The sequence below is a fragment of the Falco peregrinus genome, chromosome 14, assembly GCF_023634155.1.
Source record: "Falco peregrinus isolate bFalPer1 chromosome 14, bFalPer1.pri, whole genome shotgun sequence".
Lineage (NCBI taxonomy): Eukaryota > Metazoa > Chordata > Aves > Falconiformes > Falconidae > Falco > Falco peregrinus.
The window spans coordinates 1800538-1813471 of NC_073734.1; the positions used below are offsets into that span (position 1 = coordinate 1800538).

The 12934-nt window shown below is 51.7% G+C and overlaps 1 pseudogene; it reads right to left on the reverse strand.

Moving 5' to 3' along the window:
* The window catches only part of LOC129785697 (hydrocephalus-inducing protein homolog), a 95836-nt pseudogene that overhangs the window by 31199 nt on the left and 51703 nt on the right, over nucleotides 1-12934 (reverse strand).

A 12934-nucleotide genomic window follows, 5' to 3' on the forward strand; every position in this document is an offset into this window, starting at 1 on the left:
TCGAGACTTGAGGCCAGGCTACACTCTGGGTCCGTACAGCGCTACACGGAGCACCAGGACTCAGCGGGCAGCCAGGCTGCTGGACCTCACCCTAATGCACTTCAGGAGCCCAAGAGCAGGTTAAGCTCGTTATGGAGACCTAGCCCAGTTGTAATGAAGCAGGAGCCCTGGGACATGCTCCAAAACCAGCTGGCACAGCTCAGGCGATCGGCTCCCGCTCTCTGCAATACCCCCGCTGCTCTGACACAGGCTCTTGGTCCCATCATGCTGCTCTCAGCTGCAGTGGTGTGAAACTGCAGCTGTGCTCACATGGGGGGCTCTCAGCCTCATTCGGGCTATAGGAGTAACCAAGAAGAGAACAAGATCCCCTTCCTTAAAAAAAAAAAATCGTTTCACCTACTATAAAAGAAAGAAGAGGCTCAGATTATTCTAGCGTTTGCAACAGGATGAGAAGGGATTTTGCATTGCTCAGGCAGCAGGCATTCTTCATCTCAGACCATGCAAATACTCAGAGTCAGGGCTCTGTTTCGTTGAAGGACATGAGGTTTTGATTGCGCAAACGCAAAAGCAAAAAGTTTTCTCCAAGTCTGCAATGAAACTCAAAAAGTTCGTTTAAAGCTGCCAGCCTTGCGTGCAGGCTCACAGACGATGCTGGGAGGGAGAGTCACACATGGTATAAATCCAGATTATATGAAGGGATTGGTCTTTCCGTGATTAAACGGGCTGAACTTGGCCTCCTTTCCATAGAGGACCTTTTCATTCTTCAATAGGTGAACTAATGCCCATGGTTAATCCCCATACGCTACGTGTAAGGCCTGCCCTTATATATAATAATCAGTACCCCTGAACACTGTAAGGACACTTATGAAGTGCCCTTAATTTATAGCCCTTGCAGCAGAGCTCAGCTTTAGGCAGGCTCTCGCCGCCTGCCAGGAGCTCACTGTTTAGAAACGCTTTTTGCAACAACCTCTCCCAGCCTCACTAGAAACCTCATGTCTTCCCTCTCGGCACATCAAGACGCTGACGCGGGTATCTGCCAAGTGACCTCATTCAGGGAGGAGGAGGAGGAGGAAGAGAGGTTCTCAGCTATCACTTACCACCGGCTCAATGGCAAAAATATCACTGGAGAAAAGCATAGAGTCTTCTCGCACCTTTGCCCTCTGGTTCTGGAAGGCACGGGAGAGAAGGGAAAGGCGTTCTTGGAGCACGGGGTCCACTGCGCGCTGCTTGAGAAAAGAATCCCTCTCATTCTCCTCCTGCTTCTGCAGCCTGCGACAGCGCCTGCAGCCATGGGGAGACACAAACCAAGCAGATCATTTAATAAACAACATATTTGCAGAGACTGTCGCATAAGCGCAGGAGCAGCCACGCACGGGGGGAGGAACAGCAGGAGCAGCTCAGCAAGGGGCTGACCCCAAGCCACGGGGTCCCAAGCAGATCAGGTTATCACTTGTTCGCTGGCATGGCAGGTAGTTTTACGCCACACTCACGAGCTAAGAGGAGGTTTGTGAAAGCTAGCAGCCCTCAGGAGAGCCTCCTGGCTCAAAGCTACTGCCACGACTAATGGACAACCCACCAACACCCTCAGATGGCTTTTCCTCCCGTAGAGGTGCTCGGGGAGATGGATGAAGATGAAGGAGCACACACTGCAGTGCTTCGCTGGCAAGGGGAGAGCAGCTGGGATTCAGCTGCAGGTTACCAGCATCACTCTTTTTTACCTTCCCTTTTGGACTGGCAGGGATAAGCAAACTAGATCTGCTCCACTGCCTACACTGCCATCCAGCAGAGGATCCCAGAGCATTTGAAAAGCCAACTCACGGACTTTCAGGCATTGCATGACTTCAGTGAAATTAATGGGTTTATATGCATGAAGACAGAGGCCCCGAGAGGTGAAGGGACTTTGCCTAGCATCACCCAATAACGAAGGCAGGACCAGCATCTCTGAATGCAAACCCTTACATCCAGCCTTGAACCACTTCAACATTTTTCTCTTTTTGGCCTTCTCCACAGAGCTTTGACACAGGTCACCTCTCCCTCACTCGGTAGTTGTAGCAGCAATCATTCTAGTGTTTAAAGCTCGCAACCGAGAGGTGAGAAGGGAGCACTGCTGCAGAGCACTTGCTTCCCAGCTGGCACGTGGATGTGCCCCCTTCACGCTCCAGTCCCCTGGCCACCAAGGACCAGCAGGTGACTACTCGAGGGGGATGAGGGGAAGGCTCCATACACAGCACATCAGGGCAACGTGGTATAAACAGGACCGCAATCACCACCCAGCTAAATTCCAATACATTTAGAAAGGAAACACAGCCATGGACATTACTAGCAGCACGCAGACAGAGCCTCGGGCAAATGCTGTCACCAGTGCCAAAAATACTTTCTTTGGCTTGCTCCCTGTGGAGTGTCATGAGAAATGTTTTTCCACGGCTGACCTACAGCGCTGTGCATGAGGGGGGCTTCCAGGCACCAAGATGAGCAACCCTCAACTAAGCCTTCATCAACAGACAATAATTCCATTGTTGAATCCCAGAAAGTCCTGCAGGAGGGAGACAGAGCAAACCCCTGGGTAGACCTTGTGATGATCCAGGTCTTTTGGGGTGACAGCCAAGCGCAGGGTGCTGAACTGCCTCCTCCCATCGTAAAAGTCCTCTCTGCTCTGACATCTCAAAAGCTTCTGCTACAGCAGGACAGTGGCCTCGGAGCTATGACCACCCCTAAGACTGCAAGTAAGGAAGAACAAAGCACTCTGCTCAGAGTACAGAACACGAGCTGGCATAAGATCAAGTGCCATTGGAAAAAAATGGGTTGAAGTTAACTGTGGGGAAACCTGGTTGCTTCTGAGGGGAGAGAGGATCACTCAGGGTCCCATCTGAGATAGGCAGGTGGGAAGAGATGCTAAAAGAATGGCGCAGGGACGTACTAAGAGAAGGTCATGAGACTTTTTCTGTTAACACACTGATCTTGCACAGAAGTCACACACTGCGCAATTAAAAACAGAGAAGAGTGGAAAACTAGTTTTGGCCTTCAAGGCATTTCTGACCTAATTACACTGAACTTTATTTGCTCAGAAGCCCTCAAAAAGTTCTCCAGCTGAAGGCAGTTTCCTGACCAGCTCTGGGTTCAGACTAACTCCTATACACCTACAGCCATTCAACTCTGAGAAGGCACACAAGGACTCCCTAAATCACCCCAGCTTCTAAGTGTCACTTCCAGTGCATCCCCTTGGGCTAGAAGTGTTTCCCTGCTGCCCCAAACGGAATTTCAAAGCTTCAGAGACACCCTGTGGAGAGCCTGCCCCACCTCTCAGCACCACGAAGACACAGGTGCTGACGCCCAAAGGCACTTCCAAGTCCTGTGCTGCCCTGCCTTCCCCGCAGAACCCTCCACCTCCGAACTCTCCGAGCCCCGGAGAAGGGGCAGGGATACCTCGTTGTGCTGGAAGCCGGGACAGCGCAAGGCAATTCAGCATCCTACAGCCGGATGGCCTCAACGTTCGGGGCCAGCAAAGCACCCTGCCCTGCGCACTACTGGACAAGAAGGCTGAAGAAGGTTGCCATCTTATCAAAGCTGGAGGGGAAGAAACTGCAGTGAATATCACCACAGGTACGCTGCCTGCAGCTGTTAGGTGCTACCGCTCAACGCAGTCCCAGGTAAGGAGTGCCGACACCTTCCTCAGCCTCACAGACCCTCTGCGAGCCCAGGGACCTGGCCTCACTGACTTAGGGCTCCCACAGACGGGAATTTGCTCTCCGAGGAAATGCAACCTTTCCTCCCCAAAACATGAGCTGGAACATGGATGGAACCGGAATGGGAAGCACTGAGCTCCATTACCCTGAAGCCCAGGGGGGGACACCCTGGTGTCGTGGATGGTTTACTTGTCCTACGCCATTCAAAAAAGCACCAACATCCCTCTGAGGCCGTACGTTAGTTTTACCCTTGGGCAGCCTGTCTTACTGAAACGAATCTTCCCAACGAACCTCAGGTTCTCCTGATCCTCCCCTTCTTGACTAACAAAAGCCTTCCACTGGAGTGGGCTATGACTTTACTCCGATTGTGGATGACCACGGATCTGTGGTTTGACAGCGTGATGTAGGTCTTCCCAGCTGTCAAGGAGTTCCTGTCTAGCCTGATGTTGACATCTTCAGCGGCTCCATGAAGGCTTGTGTGAATATCTTCACCTGGAACAAAGCAAAAGCGAGACTTTGCTCATCGCCCTTGCTGATGGGAGTACAAGGAACAGAGGAAGCCACAGGGAACAGAAGTGTCACAGCCTTTAGCTGTATTAGCAGTTCCACAGATCAATACCTTTATCACAGCCTGATAGCTGCATGTGTACAGCACGAGGATGTCCTGGACACCACCTTAAGCACCTTATTTCTGGGTGGGCTTGTGAAGATTTATCCCCAAGGTGACCCTGTCTACAGGGGGACTTTTTCAGATGTGCCCAGGTGGCCTTTGGGTTGCCATCCCACTCGGGTCCCAGGGAATTCTGCATCTGAGTCGTTCAGGTGACTCTCAGGAGTCCCACCTCGGTCACGGCTCGCCCAGAGTCTCCTGCAAGCACGCCACCGGGGTTGTGTCTCTCCTGATCCCTTGTTGCCAACAAGCCAAGGTGCCTGGGGCATGCAGGCAGAAGAGGGAGGCAAGCAAAGTGACAGCCCACGGCAGGATGGGACGCAGATGAGAACTTCACTGTGTTGGAGCAGCAGCACCCTCACTTGCTGTGTGTCTGTGCAGACAGGTCGGAACGAGACTGGTGGGGCACGGCCCACGCCAACCTGCCCATCACAGCCCTGCAAGCCCATTTCTTCTGCCTGGAGCCTGTCGGTGCCTGTGCCTGAGCGTGCAAGTCTGCACCGAGTATTCCCAAGCTGTCCCACAACCCGAGCGAGCACGCCTTTGCTTTCCACCTCAGACCGAAGAGGAGAGAGCCCCTGGCTGCACACAGCAGCCGATTAACGCCTGGAGTCTTGCTGGAGCACCCGCCAGCACTTCACCCTCCAGAAGAGACCCCCACCAAAGCGTCCCTCACTGCCAGAGCTTCCAAACCTTCATTCTTCCCAACCAAGCAACTCCTGGGAGTCAACCATCTCAAACTTGAGCACCGAGCCTACTCTGCCTGTTGCAGGTGAGGGTTTCCAGGTGAGAAGCAAACCACAAACACGAGACATTCTCCGTCGAAATGGCACTTCTGTGGAGCGTGTTTAAAGCCTCAGAGCCAGCCCCAGCTGAGAAGGGCAGCGACCCGGCCATCCCTGGAGAGCATCCCCCTGCCGAGGCAGAGCCTTCTCCTCGCTGCACGGGTTACAGCAAGGCAGCCAGGGGATGGACCTGCCTTTCCAAGGCGGCCACGCAACAGCACGGGGGAGAGCTGGCGGTGTCCTACACGGACTCCTTAAACCCTAAGGCAGACACAATGCGGCGAATCACAGCCGTGCCAGGAGAAAGAGAGCCCCTCTCTTGGAGGGAGGTTGGGAATGAATCACCCTTCAAACAGATCTCTGCAGCCATTCCCTCACCTCCACACATGGAGAGTTCAGCCTTCGTGCCTGTATAACCTCAACTTCTCTGCTCTTAAGGGAGCCCAGGAGGAGTGGGAGGGATTCGTGGCCAGAGATGAGTTATGTTGCGAGAGAAACAGCGACGTCTCCAATGACTGGACAGCCTGCTTTCTGGAACGGACAACTTAGCGTAGAAAAATAACTGAGGTTCAGAAGCGTTACAGAGGCAGGTGTGCTTTATAAGCACTGCCTCCCCCCTCCGCTGAATCCTCGGCGTACGTTGGCAAGCAGAGGAAGCAGGACCCAAGAAATGGGAGACATGCACAGTGCTTTGAGCATGTACAACTCGGGTTCATGGAAACATGACATGAAAAATGCTCTACGAGACAACAAAGTACTGCAAAATGAACTCCACGAAAACTATCATGATCTCCCTGTCTAAACCCATGGCCAGGTGGGTCTTGAAATAATGGGTATAGTTCTGATCTTAAAAACCAACCTGAAGCCTTTGAAATTTAATCGTTCTTTCTGCCCTTCTCCGAAGTACAGAGCAGCTTCTATACGAAGACTGAACAGGATTCCTCAACCTAGAAACCACACAGGAGATAGGTAGGTTTGTAGAAGTATGAATGGCCTGGGAAAAAGTGAACGAGGAAAAAGTTGTCACAATTTGTTGTAAAACAGGAACCCGAGGGCCTGAAATGGTATTAGTCAAAATTAGAGAAAAGTAGTACTAGTACTTTTCCAAGGAATATTCCTTCCTTTGGAACGTACTGCCATAGGTGCCTACAGGCGCTCATCGCTATAAATCCACAAAGCAACTGGACAAAGGCTTGGAAGGTAAAACCATCAGAAGCGATTAAACAAAGACGTGAATAAAGCCTCCAGCACAGAAAAATGCTGCCTCCAAGGCCCACGAGGGAGAAAGCATATGCACTGCCTGCTTCTACACGCTTTGCTAAGCATCCCCTACCGCTGCTCTCCTGGAGAGCACTTACACTCCCGGCTGCAGGCACCGAGGACGCTTCTGAAGGCTGGAGGGCTTTGCCGGAGCACCTTCTACCACAGAGAGAAGGATCTGGCATCGTGCTGACTGTGTAAACCCACAAACCTCCCGGTACAGACGAGAGCGTGCAGACGCCAGCGAGTCAGGAGGGAGCAGCAGGTCTTTCTGCCAGGCAGATAAACTGACACAGCAGAGCTGTCAGGGTTGGCCCAGGGCAGCTGCAGGCTTCATGGCCTGGGTGCCAAATCAGATGTGACATTTATTTAAGACTCTTGATGGTTTAATATATAAGTCTGGAGGAAAAGAAAAAAACAACAACAAAACAATCTCTGTACTGTACCAGCAATGTAGCCCTAGGTATTTCACCTGATGGGGTAATGTCCGTGGGTCTGTGCTTTGGGATGCTTTGCTGCCATGAAAGCACATTTACTGAATCCAGACGTACCTGCCCTATCGTTACTTACACAACACGATGATCTTATTACAGGCTGTCAGCTCTCTCATTCTTACACGCTTTTGACGTATTTCCCAGAGACAGCAGGACACAGCTCACTCTGCAACCTGAACAAAGCAACACCTGAACTTAAAATCAAAAGAGAGGCTTCTTACACAGCAGTAGAGCAGGTGCTTTGGGCTGTGCACTCCTGAGCGATGCTCTCTGAGACAGCGGGAACACCACCGTGTTTTATTCCAGCATCCATCTGCATGGCTATGGCCACCGGTATCTTAGCACATCATGGTAACTTTTAACTATCTGAAAGTAAGAAACCCAGCACTGGGTCATCCTCTGGGGGGCCTGTTGTGCAGGAGGAGAGGGAATTTACAGAGGAGCTAAAATATCTTTCCGAATATTAAGCAAACCCTTGAACAAGATTTCAAAACAAATTTCAGGTTTTATGAAGAATGCGTTCCCAGCATTCAACAGCCAGTACCTTCCTCCATCGATTACTGCTCTAAATATTAGGAAGCTGGTAGCCAGATGGATTAGACTGAAGAGAAACAAAACAGCACTCTGCTGCCTTTCGTCCTCACCGTAATATTCTCCCTCTATCCCTGTAACTCCCTCCTCGCTGAATTTGGATTTTAAACCTTTTTAGGAGTGCATGACAGTCAGGTTCAGAATATTTGGGTAACAGGGAAAGCAAGTTTAAGTTAATTTGCCCAGTTTGTCAGAAAACTATGCCTGGCTCTCACCTCTTCTAAAAGAGACAGGTCCTGCTGCTTTTTCACTGAAAATACAAGGAAGCAACGAAAGCCGAGCTCTTCACTCAGAAGTGTCATTGTACCTCCACATCGACCCTTTGAGCAGTTCTTTTGCTCCTGCTACTATCACGATACCCAACTGCCTCACCATCACCAGCATATTCTGGTTTTTCAAACAGCATGCAAAGGTCTGCTGGTACCACTTCACCACCGGAGAAGGGAGTCACTTCACCAGGCTAACGATCTCTGGAAAGCGAGAGGAGTCCCCTGCGGCTGGATCCAGCCCTCCCCACCATATGCTTTTGGCTGCACCTCCCACAGAGCTACCTCGGTCAGAGCCAGGAGCGCTGCTCTGAGCTGTTTTGCTGTCAGGAAGCTAATGGCATCACCTACAAAGTGTGCTGGGTCTCTGACAAAGGCCACCTGTCAGTCCCCACGCTCGTATTTCCAGCACTAGAGCAAAACACAGGGCAGCGACAGTCATTTTTAAGTGCTTCTCTGAGGCAGTGCTCATGAGCTACCTTCAGACATCATTAAAACCATCGTGCTAGTTACTCCAGCCCTAGGAGCAGCTTGTTTATAAACCTCACCATTAAATAACTGCTGCCAGCACAGGGGTTTCTACAGGACCATTGCCCAGGCTACAACAAAGCTCAGGGCACCCTAATCATCACTGCTGCCACAGCTGATGCTGTCAACAGCTAAAGCCCCCAGCAACGCCCCCTCTGAGCCCATGCAGCCCATCGCAAGGAAAGGATCTGCTACCCCAGAGCACTGCAAGCCACCGTGAGACAACAGATGGGCAGGAAAAGGCAGATGGAGAGCAATGACCAGCCACAGCGTCTACGGGACAGGTCGCGAGCTCTTCAGACGGCTCTCCTGCACTTAGGAGTCACCTTGCTTTCCACCAGGCTCCTTGTTGTGCATCCTCCTGTAATGGAGCACCCAAAGGATTCCCCATTACCTCCTCCGCACTGTGCTTAGGAAGGGATGTTGGCTTTCTTACAGGATGAAATACTCCAGCGCAGGAATATCTGGGAGCCAGCACAGAGCCTTTGTGCTGCCCAGTGTGACGGAGCCTCACAGAATGGACTGAAAGGACAATGAAACTGTTGGATAACACAAGACAGCGCTGCCGCATATCCAGGATGCCGTGGGCTATATATAATCATTATTGGTACTACAGCCATGATACGCTGGGGTTGCTGATCACTGAAACACTGCTTTTGGCCCATGGGGAAAAACAGGGCAGGAACCTTCATTCTGATTGCCTGGCAAAGACATGCTTAATACGCCACTTCATATATCAATCACCCTTCAAGCTACTCTTCTGCTTCTCAGCAAACGCTGATTGATCCACCAGGAAAGGAGACTAATGAATGGTCAGTTCTGCCCCAAAACGCATCCAGGGTTCATGGCACCTAAGAACATACTAGTGATTTCCACTGATGATAGAAGAGACAAGCTGCAGTCCAGGATGCCCTGCAAAGAGATGAAAACTACATTCTCCAGATATCCTTCACAGGCTAAGAATGGGATAGGCGGCGTCACATGGAAGTCTGCTTCTGGGGATGAACAAAACAGCCAAAACTGAGACTTTTGGCAAGTCCTGAGCCTCCTCTGCTCTGGCTGGAGTCAGTACAAACCGCAAGGGCTCAGCAATCTGAGTGATCTCAGGAACGTGAAACGCAACACAGCAAGGGCTGAACTTCAGCTAAACCCTGCTGCCTATCCACATCCATCCGTGGGTTTGCAGAGAGAAAAGACAAAGGCTTGATCTAGAGGCTAAGCCAATAGGATTTTCATTTTGTTTTCAAACAAGTTCCTGGAAGCTACTGATGGCAGTGCCAGCCTGGCAAGATGACAGGACCTTCGGTAGAAAGGGGGTTCTTAAAGGAAAGAGAAGAGAGGCATGCAGAGGTGGTTGTCTTCTCCAAAGTCTACACAAAACCACAGACTAATATCACAGCAAGGTAATGTTTTACTCTTGCGAGTAGCTGAGATGCCCACAGGTGTTCAGCCTCAAACATCAATAAACACGTAGGGCTGGGATTTAATGAGCTTCCTGCGTGTGTACAGTGGCCACTAACACACCGCCAAGCCCTTGCAGAGGTGGCCTCATTTACCAACGTAAGCTGATCCAGCTAAGCCCAGCATCAATTTCAGCTGAAGAAAGGGATTCAGCACCCCAACACACCGACATTCCCAGCTGGGAACCCCATGCTGATCTGTGCAGGAGCTGAGCAGTCAGCAACGCCCCTGACAATTCCCCTCGGCCCATTTGCAACGCGATGCAGCCCCTACCACAGTTTCCCACCGCGGCCGAGATGCACAGGCTGTGCTTGCCCTGCTGCCAGCCGAGCACACCCGGTTCTGTAGTTACCGTCATCTTCACCAAACCCAAATGGCTCTAACACACCACACCAAACTCTCTGTCGTGCCACAGGTGACTGAAGAGCTCCACATCAGCTCCCTAATTAATCGTGTTTCATATGCCTTGATTTTTCCTGTGATCTCATGCCTCATCTTCCCCCATTTGTGATGAAACCTCGGTGCTTTCTCAAGCTGGCGGTTATCACTCACAGCTCCAGAGGCTGCTGCAGCACAGAGAAGCTGCCTGTGGTTAGACCGAGAAGGGCAGAGGCATCTCAGGGCAGTGGCTCAGGCCGTCCTGTGTAGGGCAGAAGACCCAGATCCTCTTCTGACATCCCCTGCCACCCTGAGCATTGCTGCCGCACTAAATACAGTGATCCCCAGCCAGTTCTTCCAGATCTACCCAAGAAATTCTTTTGTTATTATTTTTTATGCTTACGTTGCCCTAAGGAGATCTTGTCTATCGTGCAAGTGTTGGTGCTGGCTTAGAGGAAGGGGAAGATCTGAGGCCAGCTCATCACGCTTACTGACCAACCCAAACCACACATCCCAGTAGCTCTCCGGTGCTCAGTACCAAACCCCCCTGCAGCAGCCCCCCGCGTGCGGGCAGCCTAAGCAGCAGCTGCTGGCCAGCCTTCGGGACTGGGGGGCTGGCGGGAGCCTGCCAGGGAGGAGACGGCTCCGGCAGGGCTTGCTTCTCCACGCTGCAGGCTGGAATCACCACCCCTGACGCGTTTGACAAACACACAGATGTGGTGCTTCGGGACACAGTTTAGTGGTGGGCTTGGCAATCCGGGGTTAAGTTGGACTTGGTCATCTTCAAGGTCTTTTCCAACCTCCATCATTCTATGATTCTACGAGGCTGCTGGCATTTGCCCCACGCCTAGCAAGCAGCAATGGGGAGGAAACGGTGCTGGGGACCCCCTGCTTCCAGGGCCAGGCAGCAAAGCTCAGCGGCGGGGGAACAAGGCAGCCAGACCCCTCCCTGACCCAGGGCAAGGCAAGCTCTGCTCCACATTGTCTCCAGCTCCCAGCGTGCTGCACTGAAGAAGTCTGTTTAGCTGCTCTCTCCTGCCATATAGGAATAACCTGAATCTGGCACAGAGCAAGTTTTGCTGCCCAGGGCTCAGGAGGGGAGACATGACTTCACCCACTTCCTACGGGGACAGGAACTGAGCCAGCGCAGGAAAACTCACTCTGATTAACAACCACGGAGCCAGAATCAGACCCTGCTCGCACTTTCTACCTGCCCTTGAAGTAAGCAATTGAGGAGCCGAGGCTGAACTCCCCCATCTGTGCCCTGGGCGTGCAGAACCACAAAGGATGCTCTGAGCCTGGGTCTGCCATCCACAGCAAACAAGCCAAGATTTGCTTTAGCACAGCTCCTGCTCAGCAGCTGTCAGCCCTCCTGCAAGCTGTGTGGGAAGTTGAGGGAAAACAGGGTATTCATCTGCCAAACACCTAGACGGTTCCTCAGCAGGCTTTTAGCACAAGGCTGGAGGCTTCCAGCAGGACTAAAACCACCGAGAACTACTCCTGAGCCACACACGTTACCTCTCTTCTGGGGAAACCGCTTTTTGGGGCTCTGAACCAAGGGGAGACAGAAGAGTAATGGAATAGGCAGTTCTGCTTGAGGGCTGCCTCCTCTTGGGTGTGCTGTCTCCTAAAATACTCCTATGGGTATGGGTTCTGATCTCCCCCCTCAAAGAGGGTGAGATCCTGCCCCAGGCTTTTGCTTCTGCATTAGACTCACAGAGCTACTGAAAGAGAGCCATCCGCATCACTACTTTTATTACTGACAGCAATAAAAGCATCTCAATACATAGCGTCCGTCGGCCACGCACAAGCTCAGTGGTGCTTTGCTAATTACTGAAGTTTTCTGTGCTGACAAAGAGATGCCAAGGGATGCAGCAACCGATGGGGAAAAACTGCACAGAGGAATTTCAATACCGCACCACAGATCCCCTGGGCTAGAAGCGTGTTGTAGCGCCTTGCCACAAGGGCCAGTGGGCACTGGAGGCACCCACATACAGGCACAGGATCTGGTCCTACACCTTGAAGACCACCCATCATACTATACTAGTACTCGTTGGAGACAGGAGCCTAATGTGAGTCAGCATTTAGGGAGCTCTGAGTAGAGAAGCAATTCTCCTTCCACAACTCCAAGCATCTCGCCGGCACCTCCTGTCTCTGGCAGCCTTCTTCACCTGCATGGAGCACCTGCCGTAGACGTTATTGTTTTGGATGGCATTGGACTGGTGGATTTGCTTTGCACCTCTGGCACACCTCTGGGAACCCGTCATGCATCTCCTCAGCCACGTGTCCCTGAGCAAAGCTCACCCTCCCACACCAAGCTGGTGCTACGCTGCCAGGTTGCAATAAATGTTACTGCAGCAAGCTGGGTTTGGTGTACAATCAGCAGGACTCAGGGCAAGCAGCTTGGGCATCATCTCACTTGAGCAGGACTTGACAGCTGAAAGAATATCAAAACTTCATGAATACTGGATTGGTTGAGACTAGGACTTACCTCCATAAACTTATTTTCCCACATCCACACGGTCCACACAGGGTGGGCTGAACGTCATCTGGGAAAGGCCAAGTGACCGACAGGACTTTCAGTGGTATTGAAACCTTTTCCAAAGCTGTACGAGTGCTTCGCACGCAGGTTTCAGAAACCCTTTCAAGTACCATAATCTGATGTTAAGGTGCTGGACAGGGATATGCTGGAGCCCAGAACATCCCAAGTCACCCTCATTTCAGTACGAGCTGGGATTTTTCACACCCAGACACATGTACACAGGCGAAAAGGAGGAGTTTAGGCATGTAAAGCACTGAAGGACAAGTTTTCATTGTA